This window comes from Phyllobates terribilis, unplaced genomic scaffold, assembly GCF_046119375.1.
Source record: "Phyllobates terribilis strain yellow unplaced genomic scaffold, ASM4611937v1 Scaffold_2__4_contigs__length_985480577, whole genome shotgun sequence".
Taxonomy (NCBI): domain Eukaryota; kingdom Metazoa; phylum Chordata; class Amphibia; order Anura; family Dendrobatidae; genus Phyllobates; species Phyllobates terribilis.
The window spans coordinates 186,970,430-186,996,440 of NW_027362762.1; the positions used below are offsets into that span (position 1 = coordinate 186,970,430).

At 51.1% G+C, this 26,011-nt stretch overlaps 1 protein-coding gene across 4 annotated transcripts in view; it reads left to right on the forward strand.

The window, feature by feature from the left end:
• The window catches only part of LOC141201390 (retinol dehydrogenase 7-like), a 95,088-nt gene that overhangs the window by 7,219 nt on the left and 61,858 nt on the right, over positions 1 to 26,011 (forward strand). The window lies entirely within an intron of this gene.

Sequence of the window (26,011 nt, forward strand, 5' to 3'; positions counted from 1 at the left end):
TATATATATATATATATATATATATATATATAGCATAGATGTACTCCAATTTATTTTAAACATGGTATTTATCCATGTTTGCAATGGTATTTTTTTAGGGGGTGAAGGTGCACTTTTTAATTCCCAAAAATTCTGTAACCACTTGATACTTTGAAGTCTGTAGTAATATATTATCTACTTAATTATCATTTTGGTTTGTGGCACTTTTATGGTGCTATGAGGGGTCTGCAGTATTTTTTATCACAATGACTGCTGACATGCTCTTGGTATGCCATTTTTTCAGGCATTTTTCTTAATAGGTTTTCCTTAAAGCACTTAAAAATTGCAAGAAAAACATAAAGAAAAAATCACAAAAAAATGCACGTGGCGGTGACATACAAGCCACTTGAAATGCAGTAAAAGCAACAAAAAGTGGTGGTAAGGCTGCGTGTGGCATTCCGCAATGTCAATGCACATGCTGCGGATTTTTCCGCAGCGTTTCTGCAGCGCAAATAAATCCGCAGCATGTTCATTAATTTTGCGGAAGTGCAGCGGAAGCGCCGCCATTGACTTGCATTGAGACGCATAGAATCCGTGTCTGTACATTTGTACAAGCGGATTTTATGCGTCTCTATGTGCGGATGGTACCCAGTTCTGGAGGAGAGGAGACTCTCATCCAGACCTGGGTACCATTGTACCTGTAAAAAAAAGAATAAAATAATAAATAAAGTTTATATTCACCTGTCCGGCGGCCCCTGCAGCGCTTCTCCTTCCAGGACCTGAGATGACGTCGCGGTCATGTGACCGCAGGCTGTCTCGCGAGATGCCGGCAACCCGGAAGAAGCCAGGACGAGCGCGACAGCACACGCGGCGGGGGATCGGGGGTAAGTATAGCTTTATTTTTTTATTTTTACGGTCACACTGTATAAATCCATGCCGTTTGCATGGATTTATATAGTGTGACCTAGTTGTCAAGCACTTTCCAAGTGATGCTATCGCTTGGAAAGTGCTTGTCAGTCCGCATGCGGAAACACATGCGTTAACGCATGTGGGTACGCATGTGAATCCGCATGTATTCCGCATGTATTCTGCAGGAAAAAACGCATGCACAATCTGCATGCGTTTTTTCTGCCAGGGAGATGCAGAAATGCTGCAGAAATTTTCTGCTTCATTTCTGCATCGTGGGCACATAGCCTTTAGAAGACCTGTTTTGAAACTTGTGTAAAATCCAAGTTGAAAGACTTAATCTACCAAGTAACAAATTAAAAAATATGCAAACTAAACCATTATGTTATGTGTATGATATAAGACAGCATAATGTCATATATTCATTGATTCATAGGTGAAAGGATGGTGATCAGACAAGGATACAGTGGGGAAAAAAAGTATTTAGTCAGCCACCAATCTCAAAAAGATGAGAGAGGCCTGTAATTAGCATCATAGGTAAACCTCAACTATGAGAGACAAAATGAGAAAACAAATCCTGAAAATCACATTGTCTGATTTGGAAAGAAATTTTTTTGAAATTTTGGTGGAAAATAAGTATATCAATTACAAACAAGCGAGATTTCTGGCTCTCACAGACCTGTAACTTCTTCTTTAAGAGGCTCCTCTGTCCTCCACCCATTACCTGTAGTACTGGCACCTGTTTGAACAGTATAAATCAGTATAAAAGACACCTGTCCACAACCTGACAGTACACTCCAAACTCCACTATGGTGAAGACCAAAGTTGGAGAACTTGCACAATTGGTGGCTGACTAAATACTTTTTTTCCACACTGTAGGTGGTGAATGATCAGTGCGGGCTACACCACTGATCACTAGAATATGGGGTCTCATGGCCCCCATTCTTGCACACCATATGTGAAGGAGAGACGGAGTTGAATGGCAGTCAGGTATTAACCCCAGTGTCAGCGTTAGGGGGAGGGCGAACTGGGCAATTGCCAAGGGCATCCCCACCCTTGGGCGCCCGTAGCCTCTACTGCAGGCGCTACACTGATAATAGCATTAAATCAATCACAAAAAATAAAAACGACACATATTTGGTATCGCTGCATTCGTATAGTCTCATCTATCAATATATAAAGTAAATTAATCCAATTGGTAAATGGTGTAATGAGGAAAAAAATAAAAAAAGACAGAATTGCTTTTTTGCCATCACAACATTCCAAACATTGCAATAAGAGGATATCTGACCCAAAATGGTATCAGTAAAAATGTCAGCTTAGAGTGCAAAAAATAAGTCCTCACAAACCCCCATATCCTGAAAAATGAAAACATTACAAGGAAAATGGCGATAAAAGCAAATTTATTATTTTTTACAAATTTAAGAATTTTTTTTTACCTCTTAAATAAAAAAACTATACATGTTTGGTATCTGCGTACTCATAATGACCTGGACAATCATATTACCTGGTCAGGTTTACCATATAGTGAACATGGTAAATAAAAAACTCAAAAAACAATTGTGGAATTTCACTTTTTTTGCAATTTCAATGCACTTGGAATTTTTTTACCATCTTCTAGTATACCATGTGAAAGAATGAATGGTGTCATTCAAAGTACAACTTGTCCTTCAACAAACAAGCCCTCATGTGGCTATGTGGACAGAAAAATAAAAAAGTTATGGCTCTTGGAAGAAGGGGAGGAAAAAATAAAAATGAAAAAACGAGAGTAAAAGAGTTAAAATCCTTGTAATAGCCATATAATAACAGCACGAACACCCCTTGCAGGCTTCATTGTTCAGATGTTGATGACGGGTTTACTAACAAAACTAACTAAAAAAATCATATCTATAAAATGTATTTAGGGTTAGGGTACCTCCTTAATTCCTAAATATGTAGACCATTATCAGGCAGAACTAACAAGGCATTAAGTTCAACATTTCCACCAGCGACCACCCTTGTGACTCCATAACAACACATGACAAGAAGTGCTGTTATAGGGATTTTGGAACACCAGAATGGTGCTTAATAATTCAAATGTAACTTAATTTAAGTAGATGATCCTATAAAAACATTCTTCTTACTGACTCTCCAGTTTGTAAAACATATTTTATTAAACATTTTTAGGTCTTTCTTAATTAATATAAGGTGTCCTATGTTCAGAATCCTCATCTCTTGGTCATCTCTCTGCAGGACTTATCCTGTATAGCACAGACACCCAATGACATTTGTGTCTCTGTGTGCGTGGTTGAGCCTAGAATGTATGGAATGTTGGTGATAGATTTTACATATATATATATATATATATATATATATATATATATATATATATAATCATCTTATCCCGTCTGTCTGTCTTTCTGTCTGTCTGTCTGTCCAGGAAATCCCGCGTCGCTGATTGGTCCGGTCACGGCCAATCAGCGACGCCGGATTTTAGAAAAAGATGCCGGCCGTTAGCGGCTCATCTGCCGGACGGAGGTCAGCGGCGATGCAGCAGGGAGATGACCGACGCTAGCCGCTCATCTCCCCGCTGCTGGCAGCACAAGTACCCCGACAGGCGGCGCCGCTGACCTCCATGCGGCTAACGTCGGGAGACCAGCGGCTTGGCCCGCTGATCTCCCGACGGCAAGTGTGAACGGAGGACCGAGGAGAGGCGCCGCCGGTCGGGATACTTCTGCTGCGAGCAGCCGCTCATCTCCCGGCTTCTCGCAGAAGAAGTAGCCGTTCCCCGGTCCTCACTAATACAATTTGCCTCCTGCCTCGACCAATCAGTGATCTTGGCGCAAAATTTAAACAACGCTCTGCTGATTGGCACCAAATTTAAACAACGCTCTGCTGATTGGTCGCAGCCGCCAGCCAGCCGCAACCAATCAGCGAGATTGGCGCGAAATTTAAACAACGCTCTGCTAATTGGTCGCCGCCGCTCGCCGGCCGTGGCCAATCAGCATTATGGGCACAAAATTTAAACACTGCTTTGCTGATTGGTCGCGGTTGCCGGCCGAGACCAATCAGCATTATTTGTGCCAAATTTAAACACCGTTTTGCTGATTGGTCCCGGTCGCTGGCCGCAACCAATCAGCATTATTGGCGCCAAATTTAAACCCCGCTCTGCTGATTGGTTGCGACCGCCGGCCGCGACCAATCAGCGATATTGCCGCCATATTTAAACACCGATTTGCTGATTGGTCGCGGTCGAGACTAATCAGCGATTTTAGCACCAAATTTAAACAAGCTCTCATTTCCTCACTAACACAGATCACTGATTGGTCGCGGCCGCCACCCGCGACCAATCACTGATATTGCCGCCAAATTTAAACACCGTTTTGCTGATTGGTCGCGGTTGCCGGCCGCGACCAATCAGCGATTTTGGCGCTAAATTTAAACAACGCTCTGCTGATTGCGCCCGGTCGGCCACATACATATTCTAGAATACCCGATGCGTTAGAATCGGGCCACAATCTAGTATATATATATATATATATATATATATATATATATATGTATATGTGTGTGAAAACTTATATTTGCATGAATGTGCTCTGTATACATGTGTGTATGTGCATGTACAGTACAGACCAAAAGTTTGGACACACCTTCTCATTTAAAGATTTTTCTGTATTTTCATGACTTTGAAAATTGTACATTCACACTGAAGGCATCATAACTATGAATTAACACATGTGGAATTATATACTTAACAAAAAAGTGTGAAACAACTGAAAATATGTCTTATATTCTGGGTTCTTCAAAGTAGCCACCTTTTGCTTTGATGACTGCTTTGCACGCTCTTGGCATTCTCTTGATAAGCTTCAAGAGGTAGTAACCGGAAATGGTTTTCACTTCACAGGTGTGCCCTGTCAGGTTTAATAAGTGGGATTTCTTGCCTTATAAATGGGGTTGGGACCATCAGTTGTGTTGTGCAGAAGTCAGGTGGATACACAGCTGATAGTCCTACTGAATAGACTGTTAGAGTTTGTATTATGGCAAGAAAAAACCTGCTAAGTAAAGAAAAACGAGTGGCCATCATTACTTTAAGAAATGAAGGTCAGTCAGTCCGAAAAATTGGGAAAACTTTGAAAGTGTCCCCAAGTGCAGTTGCAAAAACCATCAAGCGCTACAAAGAAACTGGCTCACATGAGGACCGCCCCAGGAAAGGAAGACCAAGAGTCACCTCAGGTTCTGACGATAAGTTTATCCCAGTCACCAGCCTCAGAAATCGCAGGTTAACAGCAGCTCAGATTAGAGACCAGGTCAATGCCACACAAAGTTCTAGCAGCAAACACATCTCTACAACACCTGTTAAGAGGAGACTTTGTGCAGCAGGCCTTCATGGTAAAATAGCTGCTAGGAAACCACTGCTAAGGACAGGCAACAAGCAGAAGAGACTTGTTTGGGCTAAAGAACACAAGGAATGGACATTAGACCAGTGGAAATCTGTGCTTTGGTCTGATGAGTCCAAATTTGAGATCTTTGGTTCCAACCACCGTGTCTATGTGAGACGCAGAAAAGGTGAACGGATGGACTCTACATGCCTGGTTCCCACCGTGAAGCATGGAGGTGGAGGTGTGATGTGTGGGGGTGCTTTGCTGGTGACACTGTTGGGGATTTATTCAAAATTGAAGGCATACTAAACCAGCATGGCTACCACAGCGTCTTGCAGCGGCATGCTATTCCATCCGGTTTGCGTTTAGTTGGACCCTCATTTATTTTTCAACAGAACAATGACCCCAAACACACCTCCAGGCTGTGTAAGGGCTATATGACCAAGCAGGAGAGTGATGGGGTGCTACGCCAGATGACCTGGCCTCCACAGTCACAAGACCTGAACCCAATCGAGATGGTTTGGGGTGAGCTGGACTGCAGAGTGAAGGCAAAAGGGCCAATGTAGCACCCTGAGGATTCGGCTGCTACAGGGGTATTACACCTCAAGCCAGAGGTGTGGTATTCCACTCCCGGGTAAGGATGGAGTGTGGAACTGAGCTCAGAAAGCTGCATGCACTACACACATCCCATTTCCGAGGAGCAGACCAACGGTACTCCCACTTAGAAATGTGCAGGTACGACCGAGTCTGTTCCTGGCTGGAGTGGGAGGGGGGTGGTACATCCCAGTAGTGTAGGGGCAGAGAGGGGGAGCAGCCTGGGTAAAGTTAGGAGCTCATTGGGTGCTGGTCACCTGAGCTCACACATGGAGGGAGTATTTAAGGTGGGCACCATCTAAGATCAGGGTCAGTCAGTCAGTCTGTGAGAAGTCAGCCTTTTGCAGAGCAGTGGAGGAAAGCAGAGGAGAAGAGCAGCCCCAGGCCCAGAGAGAGTGAGAGAGGAGAACAAGAAAGACCCAGAGAGGGGGAGACAGAAGGAACTCTGAGAACCCAAGTACAACCCTAGGGTGAAGAGTTGGCAACAGGGTACCGGATCCCAAACTGGTGGGGGCTAAAGCATACCTCAGCCAGAGACCGGAGGCCGTGGGCAGGATCTGCCACGGCCACCCACCACATCCACCCTGAAGGCAAACCACGTGTAGGGTCAGGGAACCCAAGGCCAAGGGTCTCCCAACAGAAGGCCCGAGGGAGCTGGACCTAGGTGGATCCCTGGTGGGGACGGCCAGAAGAAAGGACAAGAAGGAGGGCTCAGGGACACGCTCCGGACTTGCTTGGGGGTTGGCTGAATCCAGGACCTGGTGGACGCAGCACGGCTCGGGTGGTCACTCAAGGCCGGAGTGACCGGAATATCTGCAGTAAGTAAACACCCTGAACTGCACAACCCGACTCTGTCTTTAATTATCACCTACGCTGCACCACCACAACCCCCATCCTCTGCACCTGACCCCCTGAGGCCATACCCCTCCCGTTGGGGGTTATACTATCTAAAGCTGCACCAACACCATCAGCCTCAGCGGACCCTGCTGCAGCGGCGGCCGTAGTGACCGCAATCCAACGGGTGGCGTAGTCGACATAAAGAACTTTAGTAACATCAGTAAGGACTGCCACATACACTGAGCTTGACACCCTGGGCACGGACCGGGTCACAGCCACTCGGAGACTACAACCCCCATCTGATCCGGCTCCGGGTATTCCCCTAAAGAATATGGCCCAGGGGGTGCGTCACCAACAAGTGCTAAGCATCTCTGGGAACTTCTTCAAGATTGTTGGAAGACCATTTCCGGTGACTACCTATTGAAGCTCATCAAGAGAATGCCAAGAGTGTGCAAAGCAGGAATCAAAGCAAAAGGTGTCTACTTTGAAGAACCTAGAATATAAGACATATTTTCAGTTGTTTCTCACTTTTTTGTTAAGTATATAATTCCACATGTGTTAATTCATAGTTTTGATGCTTTCAGTGTGAATGTACAATTTTCAAGGCATGAAAATACAGAAAAATCTTTAAATGAGAAGGTGTGTCCAAACTTTTGGTCTGTACTGTATATATATACTAGCTATTGAACCCGTTCTACGCCCGGGTGGCGAGCATTTTTATTGGTATATGGTCTCCCAAGCTGGTATGTGCTGCCCCCTCCTGGTATTTGTGCTGCCCCCATCCTGTCCCCACCATCCTATCCTGGTATGCATGGCACCCCTCATACCAATCCTGGTATGCATGGCACCCGTCATCACTATCCTGTAATGCATGGCACCCTTCACCCCCAATCCTGGAATGCATGGCACCCCTCACCCCCAATCCTGGTATGCATGGCATCCTTCACCCACAATCCTGGTATGCATGGCATCCTTCACCCCCAATCCTGGTATGCATGGCATCCCTCACCCCCAATCCTGGTATGCATGGCACCCCTCACCCCAAATCCTGGTATGCCTGGCACCCATCCTCTCCCATCCTGGTATGCATGGCACCAGTCAACCCCAATCCTGGTATGCATGGCACCCCTCCAACCCAATCCTGGTATGTGTGGTACTCCTCATCCCTATCCTGGTATGCATGGCACCCCTCATTACCAATCCTGGTATGCATGGCACCCATCATTACCAATCCTGGTATGCATGGCACCCTCATCCCCATTCCTGGTATGCATGGTATCCCTCATCCTGGTATGCATGGCACCCTTTACCCCCATCATCGTAAGCATGGCACCCCTCATCCCCAATCCTGGTACGCATGGCACCCCTCATCCTCAATCCTGGTACGCATGACACCCCTCATCCCCAATCTTGGTATGCATGGCACCCCTCATCCCCAATCCTGGTATGCAAGGCTCCCTCATCCCCAATCGCCAATCCTGGTATGTATGGCAACTCTCATCCCCAATCCTGGTATGCATGGCACCCCTCATCCCTATCCTGGTATACATGGCACCCCTCATCCCTATATTGTAATTCATGTCACTCTTCACCCCCAATCCTGGTATGCATGGCATCCCTCACCCCCAATCCTGGTATGCATGGCACCCCTCACCCTCAATCCTGGTATGCATGGCACAACTCATCCCCGATCCTGGTATGCATGGCACCCCTCACCCACAATCTTGGTACGCATGGCACCCCTCACTTCCAATCCTGGTATGCATGGCACCCCTCATCCCCAATCCTGGTATGCATGGTACTCCTCATCCCTATCCTGGTATGCATGGCACCCCTCATTACCAATTCTGATATGCATGGCACCCGTCATTAGCAATCCTGGCATGCATGGCACCCGTCATTACCAATCCTGGTATGCATGGCACCCTCATCCCCATTCCTGGTATGCATGGTATCCCTCATCATGGTATGCATGGCACCCCTTACCCCCATCCTGGTATGCATGGCCCCTCATCCCCAATCCTTGTATGCATGGCACCCCTCATCCCCAATCCTGGAATGCATGGCACCCCTCATCCACAATCCTGGTATGCATGGCACCCCTCATCCCCAATCCTGGTATGCAAGGCTCCCTTATCCCCAATCCTGTTATGTATGGCAACTCTCATCCCCAATCCTGTTAAACATGGCACTCCTCATCCGCAATCCTGGTATGCATGGCACCCCTCATCCCTATCCTGGTATGCATGGCCCCTCATCCAAATCCTGGTATACATGCCCCCCCCCACATCCCTATTCTGGTATTCATGGCCCCTCATCCCCAATCCTGGTATGCATGGCTCCCTAATTCCCAATCCTTGTATGCATGGCACCCTCATCCCCAATCCTGGTATGCATGGTATCCCTCATCCTGGTATGCATGGCACCACTTACCCCCATCCTGGTATGCATGGCCCCTCATCCGAATCCTGGTATGCATGTCACCCCTCATCCACAATCCTGGTTTGCATGGCATACCTCACCCCAATCCGGGTATGCATGGCACCCCTCATCCCCAATCCTGGTATGCATGGCACCCGTCACCCCCAATCCTGGTATGCAAGGCACCCCTCACCCCCAATCCTAGTTTGCATGGTACTCCTCATCCCTATCCTGGTATGCATGACACCTCTCATTACCAATCCTGGTATGCATGGCACCCATCATTACCAATCCTGGTATGCATGGCACCCGTCATTATCAATCCTGGTATGCATGGCACCCGTCATTACCAATCCTGGTATGCATGGCACCCTCATCCCCAATCCTGGTATGCCTGGTATCCCTCATCCTGGTATGCATGGCACCCTGTACCCCCATCCTGGTATATATGGCCTCTCATCCGAATCCTGGTATATATGGCACCCCTCATCCCATATCCTGGTATGCATGGCACCCCTCATCCCCAATCCTGGAATGCATGGCACCCCTCATCCCCAATCCTGGTATGCAGGGGACCCCTCATCCCCAATCCTGGTATGTATGGCACACCTCATCCCCAATCCTGATATGCATGGCACCCTCATCCCCAGTACTGTTATGCATGGCACCCCGCATCCCCAATCCTGGTATGAATGACGACCCTCATCCCCAATCCTGGTAGGTATGGCACCCCTCATCCCCAATCCTGGTATGCATGGCTTCCACATCCCCAATCCTGGAAAGTATGGCACCCCTCATCCCCAATCCTGATATGCATAGCACCCCCATCCCCAATACTGTTATGCATGGCACCCCTCATCCCCAATCCTGGTATGCATGGCTCCCTCATCCCCAATCCAGGTATGTATGGCACCCCTCATCCCCAATCCTGGTAGGTATGGCACCCCTCATCCCCAATCCTGATATGCATGGCACGCCTCATCCCCAATCCTGTTATGCATGGCACCCCTCATCCCCAATCCTGGTATGCATGGCTCCCTCATCCCCAATACTGTTATGTATGGCACCCCTCATCCCCAATCCTGGTATGTATGGAACCCCTCATCCCCAATCCTGGTATGCATGGTACCCTTCTTCCCTATCCTGGTATGCATGGCCCCTCATCCGAATCCTGGTATGCATGGCCCCCCACATCCCTATTCTGGTATTCATGGCCCCCTTATCCCCAATCCTTGTATGCATGGCTCCATTATCCCCAATCCTGGTATGCATGGCACCCCTAATCCCCAATCCTGGTATGCATGGCACCCCTTATCTCCAATCCTGGTATGCATGGCCCCCTCATCCCCAATCATTGTATGCATGGCACCACTCATCCCCAATCCTGGTATGCGTGGCACCCCTCATCCCCAATCCTGGTATGCACGACACCCCTCATCCCCAATACTGGTATGCATGGCACCCCTTATCCCCAATCCAGGTATGCATGGCACCCCTCATCCCCAATCCTGGAATGCATGGTATCCCTCATGCCCAATTCTGGTATCCATGGCACCCCTAATCCCCAATCGTGGTATGCGTAGCACCCCTCATCCCCAATCCTGGTATGAATGACAACCCTCATCCCCAATCCTGGTAGGTATGGCACCCCTCATCCCCAATCCTGGTATGCATGGCTTCCACATCCCCAATCCTGGAATGTATGGCACCCCTCATCCCCAATCCTGATATGCATGGCACCCCCATCCCCAATACTGTTATGCATGGCACCCCTCATCCCCAATCCTGGTATGCATGGCTCCCTCATCCCCAATCCTGGTATGTATGGCACCCCTCATCCCCAATCCTGGTAGGTATGGCACCCCTCATCCCCAATCCTGATATGCATGGCACCCCTCATCCCCAATCCTGTTATGCATGGCACCCCTCATCCCCAATCCTGGTATGCATGGCACCCCTCATCCCCAATACTGTTATGTATGGCACCCCTCATCCCCAATCCTGGTATGTATGGCACCCCTCATCCCCAATCCTGGTATGCATGGTACCCTTCTTCCCTATCCTGGTATGCATGGCCCCTCATCCGAATCCTGGTATGCATGGCCCCCACATCCCTATCCTGGTATTCATGACCCCCTTATCCCCAATCCTGGTATGCATGGCTCCATTATCCCCAATCCTGGTATGCATGGCACCCCTAATCCCCAATCCTGGTATGCATGGCACCCCTTATCTCCAATCCTGGTATGCATGGCCCCCTCATCCCCAATTCTGGTATGCATGGCACCCCTCATCCCCAATCCTGGAATGCATGGTATCCCTCATACCCAATTCTGGTATCCATGGCACCCCTCATCCCCAATCGTGGTATGCGTAGCACCCCTCATCCCCAATCCTGGTATGTATGGCACCCCTTATCCTCAATCCTGTTATGTATGGCAGCCCCCATTCCAAACCTGTCATACATTGCACCCCTCATCCGAATCTTGGTATGCATGGCCCCCCACATCACTATTCTGGTATTCATGGCCCCCTCATCCCCAATCCTGGTATGCATGGCACCCCTCATCCCCAATCCTGGTATGCATGGCACCCCTCATCTCAAATCCTGGTATGCATGGCCCCCTCATCCCCTATCCTGGTATGCATGGCTCCCCTCATCCCGAAAATCCCGGAATGCATGGCACCCCTCATCCCCAATCCTGGTATGCATAGCACCCCTCATCCCCAATCCTGGTATGCATGGCACTCCTCATCCCCAATCCTGGAATGCATGGCACCCCTCATCCCCAATCCTGGTAGGCATGGCTCCCTCATTCCCCAATCCTGGTATGTATGGTACCCCTCAACCCCAATCCTGTTATGCATGGCACCCCTCATCCCCAATCCTGGTATGCATGGCTCCCTCATCCCCAATCCTTGTATGCATGGCTCTCTTATCACCAATCCTGGTATGTATGGCACCCCTCATCCCCCATCTTGGTATGCATAGCACCCCTCATCTCTATCCTGGTATGCATGGCCCCCTCATCCGAATCGTGGTATGCATGGCCCCGCACATCCCTATTCTGGTATTCATGAACCCCTCATCTCCAATCCTGGTATGCATGGCCCCCTCATCCCCAATACTGAAATGTATGGCTCCCCTCATCCCCAATCCTGGTGTGCATGGCACCCCTCATCCCGAATCCTGGTATGCATGACACCCCTCATCTACAACCTTGGTATGCATGGCACCCCTCATCCCCAATCCTGGTATGCATGGCACCAATCATCCCCAATCCTGACATGCATGGCACCCCTCATCCCCAATCCTGGTATGCAAGGCACCCCTCATCACCAATCCTGGTATGCATGGTACCCCTCATCCCCAATCCTGGTATGCATGGCACCCCTCATCCCCAATCCTGATTTGCATGGTACCCTTCATCCCCAATCCTGGTATGCATGGTACCCCTCATCCCCAATTCTGGTGTCCATGGCACCCCTCTCCCCAATCCTGGTATGCATAGCACCCCTCATCCCCAATCCTGGTATGTATGGCACCCCTCATCCCCAATCCTGGTATGTATGGCACCCCTCATCCTCAATACTGGTATGTATGGCAGCCGTCATTCCAAATCTGTCATACATTGCACCCCTCATCCGAATCCTGGTATGCATGGCCCCCCACATCCCTATTCTGGTATTCACGGCCCCCTTATCCCAAACCCTGGTATTCATGGCTCCCTCATCCCCAATCCTGGTATGCATGGCTCCCTTATCCCCAATCCTGGTATGCATGGCCCTCTCATCCCAAATTTGGTATACATGGCACCCCTCATCCCAATCCTGTTATGTATGATACCCAATCCCTCATCCTGGTATGCATGGCACCATTCATCCCCCCAATACTGGTATGCATGGCACCCTATCCCTCATCCTGGTATGTATGGCAGCCCTCATTCCAAATCTGTCATACATTGCACCCCTCATCTGAATCCTGGTATGCATGCCCCCCCACACATACCTATTCTGGTATTCATGGCCCCCTCATTCCCAATCCTGGTATGCATGGCACCCCTTATCCCCAATCCTGGCATGCATGGCACCCTCATCTCGAATCCTGGTATGCATTGCCCCCTCATCCCCAATCCTGGTATGCATGGCACCCCTTATCTCCAATCCTGGTATGCATGGCCCCCTCATCCCCTATCGTTGTATGCATGGCACCACTCATCCCCAATCCTGGTATGCGTGGCACCCCTTATCCAAAATCCTGGTATGCACGACACCCCTCATCCCCAATTCTGGTATGCATGGCACCCCTCATTCCCAATCCAGGTATGCATGGCACCCCTCATCCCCAATTCTGGAATGCATGGTATCCCTCATACCCAATTCTGGTATCCATGGCACCCCTCATCCCCAATCGTGGTATGCGTAGCACCCCTCATCCCCAATCCTGGTATGTATGGCACCCCTTATCCTCAATCCTGTTATGTATGGCAGCCCCCATTCCAAACCTGTCATACATTGCACCCCTCATCCGAATCTTGGTATGCATGGCCCCCCACATCCCTATTCTGGTATTCATGGCCCCCTCATCCCCAATCCTGGTATGCATGGCACCCCTCATCCCCAATCCTGGTATGCATGGCACCCCTCATCTCCAATCCTGGTATGCATGGCCCCCTCATCCCCTATCCTGGTATGCATGGCTCCCCTCATCCCCAATCCTGGTATGCACGACACCCCTCATCCCCAATTCTGGTATGCATGGCACCCCTCATCCCCAATCCAGGTATGCATGGCACCCCTCATCCCCAATTCTGGAATGCATGGTATCCCTCATCCCCAATTCTGGTATGCATGGCACCCCTCATCCCCAATCCAGGTATGCATGGCACCCCTCATCCCCAATTCTGGAATGCATGGTATCCCTCATACCCAATTCTGGTATCCATGGCACCCCTCATCCCCAATCGTGGTATGCGTAGCACCCCTCATCCCCAATCCTGGTATGTATGGCACCCCGTATCCTCAATCCTGTTATGTATGGCAGCCCCCATTCCAAACCTGTCATACATTCCACCCCTCATCTGAATCTTGGTATGCATGGCCCCCCACATCCCTATTCTGGTATTCATGGACCCCTCATCCCCAATCCTGGTATGCATGGCACCCCTCATCCCCAATCCTGGTATGCATGGCTCCCTCATCCCCAATCCTTGTATGCATGGCTCTCTTATCACCAATCCTGGTATGTATGGCACCCCTCATCCCCCATCTTGGTATGCATAGCACCCCTCATCTCTATCCTGGTATGCATGGCCCCTCATCCGAATCGTGGTATGCATGGCCCCGCACATCCCTATTCTGGTATTCATGACCCCCTCATCTCCAATCCTGGTATGCATGGCCCCCTCATCCCCAATACTGAAATGTATGGCTCCCCTCATCCCCAATCCTGGTGTGCATGGCACCCCTCATCCCGAATCCTGGTATGCATGACACCCCTCATCTACAACCTTGGTATGCATGGCACCCCTCATCCCCAATCCTGGTATGCATGGCACCAATCATCCCCAATCCTGACATGCATGGCACCCCTCATCCCCAATCCTGGTATGCAAGGCACCCCTCATCACCAATCCTGGTATGCATGGTACCCCTCATCCCCAATCCTGGTATGCATGGCACCCCTCATCCCCAATCCTGATTTGCATGGTACCCTTCATCCCCAATCCTGGTATGCATGGTACCCCTCATCCCCAATTCTGGTGTCCATGGCACCCCTCTCCCCAATCCTGGTATGCATAGCACCCCTCATCCCCAATCCTGGTATGTATGGCACCCCTCATCCCCAATCCTGGTATGTATGGCACCCCTCATCCTCAATACTGGTATGTATGGCAGCCGTCATTCCAAATCTGTCATACATTGCACCCCTCATCCGAATCCTGGTATGCATGGCCCCCCACATCCCTATTCTGGTATTCACGGCCCCCTTATCCCAAACCCTGGTATTCATGGCTCCCTCATCCCCAATCCTGGTATGCATGGCTCCCTTATCCCCAATCCTGGTATGCATGGCCCTCTCATCCCAAATTTGGTATACATGGCACCCCTCATCCCAATCCTGTTATGTATGATACCCAATCCCTCATCCTGGTATGCATGGCACCATTCATCCCCCCAATACTGGTATGCATGGCACCCTATCCCTCATCCTGGTATGTATGGCAGCCCTCATTCCAAATCTGTCATACATTGCACCCCTCATCTGAATCCTGGTATGCATGCCCCCCCACACATACCTATTCTGGTATTCATGGCCCCCTCATTCCCAATCCTGGTATGCATGGCACCCCTTATCCCCAATCCTGGCATGCATGGCACCCTCATCTCGAATCCTGGTATGCATTGCCCCCTCATCCCCAATCCTGGTATGCATGGCACCCCTTATCTCCAATCCTGGTATGCATGGCCCCCTCATCCCCTATCGTTGTATGCATGGCACCACTCATCCCCAATCCTGGTATGCGTGGCACCCCTTATCCAAAATCCTGGTATGCACGACACCCCTCATCCCCAATTCTGGTATGCATGGCACCCCTCATTCCCAATCCAGGTATGCATGGCACCCCTCATCCCCAATTCTGGAATGCATGGTATCCCTCATACCCAATTCTGGTATCCATGGCACCCCTCATCCCCAATCGTGGTATGCGTAGCACCCCTCATCCCCAATCCTGGTATGTATGGCACCCCTTATCCTCAATCCTGTTATGTATGGCAGCCCCCATTCCAAACCTGTCATACATTGCACCCCTCATCCGAATCTTGGTATGCATGGCCCCCCACATCCCTATTCTGGTATTCATGGCCCCCTCATCCCCAATCCTGGTATGCATGGCACCCCTCATCCCCAATCCTGGTATGCATGGCACCCCTCATCTCCAATCCTGGTATGCATGGCCCCCTCATCCCCTATCCTGGTATGCATGGCTCCCCTCATCCCCAATCCTGGTATGCACGACACCCCTCATCCCCAATTCTGGTATGCATGGCACCCCTCATCCCCAATCCAGGTATGCATGGCACCCCTCATCCCCAATTCTTGAATGCATGGTATCCCTCATCCCCAATTCTGGTATGCATGGCACCCCTCATCCCCAATCCAGGTATGCATGGCACCCCTCATCCCCAATTCTGGAATGCATGGTATCCCTCATACCCAATTCTGGTATCCATGGCACCCCTCATCCCCAATCGTGGTATGCGTAGCACCCCTCATCCCCAATCCTGGTATGTATGGCACCCCGTATCCTCAATCCTGTTATGTATGGCAGCCCCCATTCCAAACCTGTCATACATTCCACCCCTCATCTGAATCTTGGTATGCATGGCCCCCCACATCCCTATTCTGGTATTCATGGACCCCTCATCCCCAATCCTGGTATGCATGGCACCCCTCATCCCCAATCCTGGTATGCATGGCACCCCTCATCTCCAATCCTGGTATGCATGGCCCCCTCATCCCCTATCCTGGTATGCATGGCTCCCCTCATCCCCAAATCCCGGAATGCATGGCACCCCTCATCCCCAATCCTGGTATGCATGACACCCCTCATCCGCAATCCTGGTATGCATGGCACCCCTCATCCCCAATCCTGGTATGCATGGCACCCCTCATCCCCAATCCTGGTAGGCATGGCTCCCTCATTCCCCAATCCTGGTATGTATGGTACCCCTCAACCCCAATCCTGTTATGCATGGCACCCCTCATCCCCAATCCTGGTATGCATGGCTCCCTCATCCCCAATCCTTGTATGCATGGCTCTCTTATCCCCAATCCTTGTATGTATGGCACTCCTCATCCCCCATCTTGGTATGCATAGCACCCCTCATCTCTATGCATGGCCCCTCATCCGAATCCTGGTATGCATCGCCCCGCACATCCCTATTCTGGTATTCATGAACCCCTCATCCCCAATCCTGGTGTGCATGGCACCCCTCATCCCGAATCCTGGTATGCATGACACCCCTCATCTCCAACCTTGGTATGCATGGCACCCCTCATCCCCAATCCTGGTATGCATGGCACCAATCATCCCCAATCCTGACATGCATGGCACCCCTCATCCCCAATCCTGGTATGCAAGGCACCCCTCATCCCCAATTCTGGTATGTATGGCACCCCTCATCCCCAATCCTGGTATGTATGGCACCCCTCATCCTCAATACTGGTATGTATGGCAGCCGTCATTCCAAATCTGTCATACATTGCACCCCTCATCCGAATCCTGGTATGCATGGCCCCCCACATCCCTATTCTGGTATTCACGGCCCCCTTATCCCAAACCCTGGTATTCATGGCTCCCTCATCCCCAATCCTGGTATGCATGGCTCCCTTATCCCCAATCCTGGTATGCATGGCCCCCTCATCCCAAATTTGGTACACATGGCACCCCTCATCCCAATCCTGTTATGTATGATACCCAATCCCTCATCCTGGTATGCATGGCACCATTCATCCCCCCAATACTGGTATGCATGGCACCCTCTCCCTGATCCTGGTATGTATGGCAGCCCTCATTCCAAATCTGTCATACATTGCACCCCTCATCTGAATCCTGGTATGCATGCCCCCTCCCACATACCTATTCTGGTATTCATGGCCCCCTCATTCCCAATCCTGGTATGCATGGCACCCCTTATCCCCAATCCTGGCATGCATGGCACCCTCATCTCGAATCCTGGTATGCATTGCCCCCTCATCCCCAATCCTGGTATGCATGGCTCCCCTCATCCCCAATTCTGGTATGCATGGCACCCCTCATCCCCAATCCTGGTATGCATGACATCCCTCAACTCCAATCTTGGTATGCATGGCACCCCTCATCCCCAATCCTGGTATGCATGGCACCCCTCATCCCCAATCCAGGTATGCATAACAACCCTGATCCCCAATCCTGGTATGCATGGCACCCCACATACCCAATCCTGGTATGCATGGCTTCCTCATCCCCAATCCTGGCATGTATGGCAACCCTTATCCCCAATCCTGGTATGTATGGCAACCCTCATACCCAATCCTGTTATGCATGGCTCCCCTCATCCTCAATCCTGGTATGCATGGCTCCCTCATCCCCAATCCTGGTAAGCATGGCTCTCCCATCCCCAATCCTGGTATGCATGGCATCCATCATCCCCAATCCTGGTATGCATGGCACCCCTCATCCCTACTTGGTATGCAAGGCCCCTCATCCGAATTCTGGTATGCATGGCCCTCCACATCCCTATTCTGGTATTCATGGCCCCCTCATCCCCAATCCTGGTATGCATGGCTTCCTCATCCCCAATCCTGGTATGCATGGCACCCTTCATCCCCAATCCTGGCCTGCATGGCACCTGTCATCCCCAATCCTGGAATGCATGGCACCCCTCATCTCCAATCCTCGTATGCATTCCACAATCTTGGTATGCATGGCTCCCCTCATCCCTAATCCTGGTATGCATGGCACCTTTCATCCCGAATCCTGGTATGCATGACACCCCTCATCTCCAATCTTGGTTTGCATGGCAGCCCTCATCCCCAATCCTGGTATGCATGGCACCCCTCATCACCAATCCTGGTATGCATGGTACCCCTCATCCCCAATCCTGGTATCCATGGCACCCCTCAGCCCCAATCCTGGTATGCATGGTACCCCTCATCCCCAATTCTGGTATCCATGGCAACCCTCTCCCCTGTCCTGGTATGCATAGCACCCCTCATCCCCAATCCTGGTATGTATGCACCGCTCATCCCCAATCCTGGTATGTATGGCACCCCTCATCCCCAATCCTGTTCTGTATGGCACCCCTCATCCTCAATCCTGGTATCTGGTATGTATGGCAGCCCTCATTCCAAATCTGGCATACATTGCACCCCTCATCCGAATCGTGGTATGCATGGCCCCCCACTTCCCTATTCTAGTATTCATGGCCCCTCATCCCCGACCCTGGTATTTGTGGCTCTTTCCTCCCCAATCCTGGTATGCATGGCTCCCTTATCCCCAATCCTAGTATGCATGGCCCCCTCATCCCAAATTTGGTATAAATGGTACCCCTCATCCCAATCCTTTTATGTATGGTACCCAATCCCTCATCCTGGTATGCATGGCACCCCTCATCCCGAATTCTGGTATGCATGACACCCCTCATCTCCAATCTTGGTATGGATGGCACCCCTCATCCCCAATCCTGGTATGCATGGCACCACTCATCCCCAATCCTGGTATGCATGGCACCCCTCATCCCCAATCCTGGTAAGCATGGCACCCCTCATCAACAATCCTGGTATGCATGGTAACCCTCATCCCCTATCCTGGTATGCATGGCACCCCTCATTCCCAATCCTGGTATGCATGGAGCCCTTCATCCTCAATCCTGGTATGTATGGCAGCCCTCATTCCAAATCTGTCATACATTGTACCCCTCATCTGAAACCTGATATGCATGACCCCCCACATCCCTATTCTGGTATTCATGGCCCGCTCATCCCCAACCCTGGTATTCATGGCTCCCTCATCCCCAATCCTGGTATGCATGGCACCCCTCATCCCCAATCCTGGTATGCATGGTACCCCTCATCCCCAATTCTGGTATCCATGGCACCCCTCTCCCCAATCCTGATATGCATAGCACCCCTCATCCCCAATCCTGGTATGCATTGCACCCCTCATCCCCAATCCTGGTATGCATGGCACCCCTCATCCCCAATAATGGTATGCATGGCACCCCTCAAAACCAATCCTGGTATGCATGGTACCCCTCATCCCCAATCCTGGTATGCATGGCACCCCTCATCCCCAATCCTGGTATGCATGGTACCCCTCATCCCCAATTCTGGTATTCATGGCCCCCTCATCCCCAATCCTGGTATGCATGGCTCCCTCATCCCTATTCTGGTATTCATGGCACCCTCATCCCCAATCCTGGTATGCAAGGCTCCCCTCATCCCCAATCCTGTAATGCATGGCACCCCTCATCTCCAATCCTGGTATGTATGGCACCCCTCATCCCCAATCCTGTTATCCATGGCTCCCCTCATCCCGAATCCTGGTATGCATGACACCCCTCATCTCCAATCTTGGTATGCATGGCACCCCTCATCCCCAATCCTGGTATGCATGGCACCCCTCATCCCCAATCGTGGTATGCATGGCACCCCTTATCCCCAATCCTGGTATGCATGGTACCCCTCATCCCCAAGCCAGGTATGCATGGCACCCCTCATCCCCAATCCTGGTATGCATGGTACCCCTCATCCCCAATTCTGGTATCCATGGCACCCCTCTCCCCAATCCTGGTATGCATAGCAGCCCTCATTCCAAATCTGTCATACATTGTACCCCTCATCCAAATCCTGATATGCATGGCCCACCATATCCCTATTCTGGTATTCATGGCCCCCTCATCCCCATCCCTGGTATGCATGGCTCCCTCATCCCCAATCCAGGTATGCATGGCTCCCTTATCCCCAATCCTGGTATGCATGGCACACCTCAGCCCCAATCCTGGTATGCATGGCACCCCTCATCTCCAATTCTGGTATGCATGGCCCCCTCATCCCCAATCCTGGTATGCATGGCTCCCCTCATCCCCAATCCTGGTACGCATGGCACCCCTCATCCGCAATCCTGGTATGAATGGCTCCCTCATCCCTATTCTGGTATTCATGGCCCCCTCATCTCCCTTCTTGGTATGCATGGCACCCCTCGTCCCCAATGCTAGCATGCATGGCACACCTCATCCCCAATCCTGGTATGCATGGCACCCCTCATATCAAATCCTGGTATGCATGGTACCCCTGATCCGAATCCTGGTATGCATGGCACCCCACATCCCTATTCCGGTATTCATGGCCCCCTCATCTCCAATACTGGTATTCATGGCCCCCTCATCCCCAATCCTGGTATGCATGGATCACCTCATCACTATCCTGGTATGAATGGCCCCTAATCAGAATCCTGGTATTCATGGCCCCCCACATCCCTATTCTGGTATTCATAGCCCCCTCATCCCCAATCCTGGTATGCATGGCTCCCTCATCCCTGTTCTGGTATTCACTGCCCCCTCATCCCCAATCCTGGTATGCATGGCTCCCCTCATCCCCAATCCTGGAATGCATGGCACCCCTGATCTCCAATCCTGATATATATGGCACCCCTCATCCCCAATCCTGGTATGCATGGCTCCCCTCATCCCCAATCCTGGTATTCATGGCACTCCTCATCCCGAATCCGGGTATGCATGATATCCCTCATCTCCAATCTTGGTATGCATGGCACCCCTCATCCCAATCCTGGTATGCATGGCACCCCTCATCCCCAATCCTGGTATGCATGGTACCCCTCATCCCCAATCCTGGTATGCATGGCACCCCTCATCACCAATCCTGGAATGCATGGTACCCCTCATCCCCAATCCTGGTATGCATGGCACCCCTCATCCCCAATCCCGGTATGCATGGCATCCCTCATCCCCAATTCTGGTATCCATGGCACCCCTCTCCCCAATCTTGGTATGCATAGCACCGTTCATCCCCAATCCTGGTATGTATGGCACCCCTCATCCTAATCCTGGTATGCATGGCCCCTCAAAACCCTATTCTGGTATTCATGGCCCCCTCATCCCCAACCCTTGTATTCATGGCTCCCTCATCCCCAATCCTGGTATGCATGGCGCCCTTATCCCCAATCCTGGTATGCATGGCCCCCTCATCCTAAATTTGATATACATGGCTCCCCTCATCCCAATCCTGTTATGTATGGTACCCAATCCCTCATCCTGGTATGCATGGCACCCCTCATCCCGAATCCTTGTATGCTTGACACTCCTCATCTCCAATCTTGGTATGCATGGCACCCCTCATACCCAATCCTGGTATGCATGGCACCCCTCATCCCCAATCCGTGTATGCATGGCACCCCTCATCACCAATCCTGGTATGCATGGTACCCCTCATCCCCAATCCTGGTATGCATGGCACCCCTCATCCCCAATCCTGGTATGCATGGTACCCCTCATCCCCAATTCTGGTATCCATGGCACCCCTCTCCCCAATCCTGGTATGCATAGCACCCCTCATCCCCAATCCTGGGATGCATGGCACCACTCATCCTCAATCCTTGTATGTATGGTAGCCCTCATTCCAAATCTGTCATACATTGCACCCCTCATCCGAATCCTGATATGCATGGCCCCCCACATCCCTATTCTGGTATTCATGGCCCCCTCATCCCCAACCCTGGTATTCATGGCTCCCTCATCCCCAATCCTGGTAGGCATGGCTCCCTTATCTCCAATCCTGGTATGCATGGCACCCCTCATCCCCAAGACGGGTATGCATGGCACCCCTCATCTCCAATCCTGGTATACATGGCTCCCTCATCCCCAATCCTGGTATGCATGGCTCCCCTCATCCCCAATCCTGGTATGCATGGCACCCCTCATCCTCAATCCTGGTATGCATGACACCCCTCATCTCCCATCTTGGTATGCCTGGCATCCCTCATCCCCAATCCTAGTATGCATGGCACCCCTCATCCCCAATCCTGGTATGCATGGCACCCCTCATATCCAATCCTGGTATGCATGGTAACCCTCATCCGAATCCTGGTATGCATGGCCCCCCACATCCCTATTCTGGTATTCATGGCCCCCTCATCCCCAGTTCAGGTATTCATGGTACCCTCATCCCCAATCCTGGTATGCATGGCACCCATCATCCCTATCCTGTTATGCATGGCCCCTCACCCGAATCCTAGTATGCATGGCCCCCACATCCCTATTCTTGTATTCATGGCCCCCTCATCCTCAATTCTGGTATGCATGGCTCCCTCATACTTATTATGGTATTCATGGCCCCCTCATCCGCAATCCTGGTATGCATGGCACCCCTCATCCCCAATCCTGGAATGCATGGCACCCCTCATCTCCAATCCTGGTATGTATGGCAACCCTTATCCCCAATCCTGGTATGCATGGCTCCCCTCATCCTCAATCCTAGTATGCATGGCACCCCTCATCCCCAATCCTGGTAAGCATGGCACCCCTCATCCCCAACCCTGGTATGCATGGTACCCCTCATCCCCAATTCTGGTATCCATGGCACCCCTCTCCCCAATGCTTGTATGTATAGCACCCCTCATCCCCAATCCTGGTATGCATGGCACCCCTCATCCTCAATGCTGGTATGTATGGCAGCCCTCATTTCAAATCTGTCATACATGGCACGCCTCATCCGAATACTGATATGCATGGCCCCCCACATCCCTATTCTGATATTCATGGACCCCTCATCCCCAACCCTGGTATTCATGGCTCCCTCATCCCCAATCCTGGTATGCATGGATCCCTTATCCCCAATCCTGGTATGCATAGCAACCCTCATCCCCAATCCTGGTATGCATGGCACCCCTCATCTCCAATCCTGGTATGCATGGCCCCCTCATCCCCAATCCTGGTATGCAAGGCTCCCCTCATCCCCAATCCTGGTATGCATGGCACCCCTCATCCTCAATCCTGTTATGCATGACACCCCTCATCTTCCATCTTGGTATGCATGGCACCCCTCATCCCCAATCCTAGTATGCATGGCACCCCTCATCCCCAATCCTTGTATGCATGGCACCCCTCATATCCAATCCTGGTATGCATGGTACCCCTCATCCGAATCCTGGTATGCATGGCCCCCCCACATCCCTATTCTGGTATTCATGGCCGCCACATCCCCAATACTGGTATTCATGGCCCCCTCATCCCCAATCCTAGTATGCATGGTTCCCTCATACCCAATCCTGGTATGCATGGCAACCCTGATCCTCAATCCTGGTATGCATGGCACCCCTCATCTCCAATCCTGGTATGCATGGCACCCTCATTCCCAATTCTGGTATGCATGTCTCCTCTCATCCCCAATACTAGTATGCATGGCACCCCTCATCCCCAATCCTGGTATGCATGGCACCCCTCATCACCAATCCTGGTATGCATGGCACCCCTCATCCCCAATCCTGGTATGTAAGGCAACTCTCATCCCCAATCCTGGTAAGCATAGCACCCCTCATCCCCAATCCTTTTATGCATGGCACCCCTCATCCCCAATCCTGGTATGCATGGCTCCCTCATCCCCAATCCTGGTATGCATGGCTATCTCATCCCCAATCCTGGTATGTATGGCACCCCACATCCCCAATCCTGGTATCCATGGCACCCCTCACCCCTATCCTGGTATGCATGGCCCCCCACATCCCTATTCTAGTATTCATGACCCATTCATCCCCAGTTCTGGTAAGCATGGCTCCCCTCATCCCCAATCCTGGTATGCATGGTTCCCCTCATCCCCAATCCTGGTATGCATGGCACGCCTCATCTCCAATCATGGTATGCATGGCACCCCTCATCCCCAATCTTGGTATGCATGGTACCCCTCATCCCCAATTCTGGTATCCATGGCACCCCTCTCCCCAATCCTGGTATACATAGCATCCCTCATCCCCAATCCTGGTATGTATGGCACCCCTCATCCTCAATCCTGGTATGTATGGCAGCTCTCATTCCAAATCTGTCATACATTGCACCCCTCATCCGAATCCTGGTATGCATGGCACCCCTCATCCCCAATCCTGGTATGCATGGCACCCCTCATCCCCAATCCTGGTATGCATGGCACCCCTCATCACCAATCCTGGTATGCATGGCACCCCTCATCCCCAATCCTGGTATGTAAGGCAACTCTCATCCCCAATCCTGGTAAGCATAGCACCCCTCATCCCCAATCCTTTTATGCATGGCACCCCTCATCCCCAATCCTGGTATGCATGGCTCCCTCATCCCCAATCCTGGTATGCATGGCTATCTCATCCCCAATCCTGGTATGTATGGCACCCCACATCCCCAATCCTGGTATCCATGGCACCCCTCACCCCTATCCTGGTATGCATGGCCCCCCACATCCCTATTCTAGTATTCATGACCCATTCATCCCCAGTTCTGGTAAGCATGGCTCCCCTCATCCCCAATCCTGGTATGCATGGCTCCCCTTATCCCCAATCCTGGTATGCATGGTTCCCCTCATCCCCAATCCTGGTATGCATGGCACGCCTCATCTCCAATCATGGTATGCATGGCACCCCTCATCCCCAATCTTGGTATGCATGGTACCCCTCATCCCCAATTCTGGTATCCATGGCACCCCTCTCCCCAATCCTGGTATACATAGCATCCCTCATCCCCAATCCTGGTATGTATGGCACCCCTCATCCTCAATCCTGGTATGTATGGCAGCTCTCATTCCAAATCTGTCATACATTGCACCCCTCATCCGAATCCTGGTATGCATGGCACCCCTCATCCCCAATCCTGGTATGCATGGCACCCCTCATCCCCAATCCTGGTATGCATGGCTCCCGTATCCCAAATCCTGGTATGCATAGTACCCCTCATCCCCAATCCTGGTATGCATGGCCCCCTCATCCCAAATTTGGTGTACATGGCACCCTTCATCCCAATCCTGTTATGTATGGTACCCAATCCCTTATCCTGGTATGCATGGCACCCCTCATCCTGAATCCTGGTATGTATGACACCCCTCATCTCCAATCTTGGTATGCATGGCACCCCTCATCCCCAATCCTGGTATGCATGGCACCCCTCATCCCCAATCCTGGGATGCATGGCACCCCTCATCCCCAATCCTGGTATGCATGGCACCCCTCATCACCAATCCTGGTATGCATGGTACCCCTCATCCCCAATCCTGGTATGCATGGCACCCCTCATCCCCAATCCTGGTATGCATGGTACCCCTCATCCCCAATTCTGGTATCCATGGCACCCCTCTCCCCAATCCTGGTATGCATAGCACCCCTCATCCACAA